The sequence below is a fragment of the Halichoerus grypus genome, chromosome 3, assembly GCF_964656455.1.
Source record: "Halichoerus grypus chromosome 3, mHalGry1.hap1.1, whole genome shotgun sequence".
Taxonomy (NCBI): Eukaryota; Metazoa; Chordata; class Mammalia; order Carnivora; family Phocidae; genus Halichoerus; species Halichoerus grypus.
The window spans coordinates 55,464,409-55,466,392 of record NC_135714.1 but is presented as its reverse complement, the minus strand read 5'-3'; positions in this window follow the sequence as shown (position 1 = coordinate 55,466,392).

Genomic DNA, 1,984 nt, shown 5'->3' with positions numbered 1-1,984 from the left:
GAATGAACATTGACTGAATGCCCAGTTTGATATAGGGTACCTTAATGAGTATCTCTGATTAAAGGTTGTATGTCCTAGTAGTAAGATAATGAAGGCTGGTGGATTGAATTGCTAGAGTTCAAAGCTAAGCTCTACCACTTAGTGGTTTACGATCTTGTGTACTTAATTACTTAATCTCTCTGAGCCTCAGTTTCCTCATTTATATATGAGCATAATAATAGTACCTAACAGAGTACTACGTGTGGAATAAAGTAATACCTGTAAAATCCTTGTTACAGAGCCTGACACATATATCAATAAATCAAAAATATTAATTTCCATTCTATTTATTGCTCAAGGTCACATGATAAGGATAATTTTGAGCTAAAACTTTAAGGGTTTATCCTAATCTAAAGCCCATAAATTTTTTACTATCTTATATCTGCTTTGAAGTTGTTTTCACATACGGAAAATGAAGAGCAGTAACAAATTATTTCAGGAGGTTATTGGTGAAGATTAATATATGCAAAAGTGCTTTATATGTAAGATTTTTTTTTTTATTTCAAAGTAGTTTGCTTCATATTTTATTTCACCTACCAGACTGGAAATGCTTGTATAGTACTGTTCACATGGTTAAGAGCATGGACTTTAAAGCAAAACTATCTGTGGGGCGCCTGAGTGGCTCAGTCGATTAATCATCCAACTCTTAATTTCAACTCAGGTCATGATCTCAGGGTCGTGAGATTGAGCCCTGTGTCAGACTCTGCACTGGGTGTGGAGCCTGCTTGATTCTCTCTCTCCCTCTGCCTTTGCCCCTTCCCCATCCCCCCCTTCCCCTTGCTCTTGTTTTCTCTCTCTCTTTAAAAAAAAGAAAAAAAAAACAAAACTATGTGGATTCAAATCCCAGCCCCATTTGGGGAAAATTATTCATTTCTCTCGCATAACAACAGCAGCAGCAACAACAACAACATGTAGTCCATGGGTACATATTAAATGAGTAAATATGTGTAAACAAATAGAAGATTGACTGGCCTATAGTATATATTGTATAACTGTTGATTGCATATTATTATTAAACATCATTATTGTTATATGCCCCACAATAATTCTTACAGTACTTTGTACCTATTTGGTGATCAATGTTTTTTTTTTAATTAATAAAATAAATTCTACCTCTTCCACATTTTTACTTTGTTGTTGTTGTTTTTTTTTAAGATTTTATTTATTTATTTGGCAGAGAGAGACAGTGAGAGAGGGAACACAAGCAGGGGGAGTGGGAGGGGGAGAAGCAGGCTTCCGGCTGAGCAGGGAGCCCGATGTGGGGCTCGATCCCAGGACCCTGGGATCATGACCTGAGCTGAAGGCAGACACTTAATGACTGAGCCACCCAGGTGCCCCTTTTACTTTGTTTTTTAAGAAATTAATAGTTATTAATGGTCACAGCAAATGAGGCTCAGCCATACCATGCTCCTGACTATGCCTCTCTTCCAGACTCTAGAATTTGAATGAGAGAGCTGGTGAAAGGCTACAGATCATTCCTAATAATAGCACATCTGTTGAGAATTTCAGCAAAAGATTAGATGGGTGACAGGTAAGCAATTTGTAGGGGTTGAGTGATTTGTATTTTCTCTGGCAGGATGTGTTAAATATGGAGCAAGCACATAAACAACCCATTTATTTACCTTGTAATATGTGTTTAAGGGAAAACCCTATTTTTGGACTTTAAGTATTCATCAATGTTTGTAGACTGGAAGACCTCAATTCCAGAAACTTCCTGGTGTGTGTGTGTGTGTGTGTGTGTGTGTACATGCACATGCTCATGTTTATGTTTGGACAGATGTGAGACCATAGCTTCCAGTCTGGAGGAATCTGGTCATGCAGGTCTAGCCTCCATCAACTTCTGTAATTTTGCCATGTATGTGTGTTTGTAGTCGTGGTCATCTGTAGCTTGCCTGTGCCCAGAATTTCCTCCTGGGAATGATTTAACATTAGCACTTAAATTTTA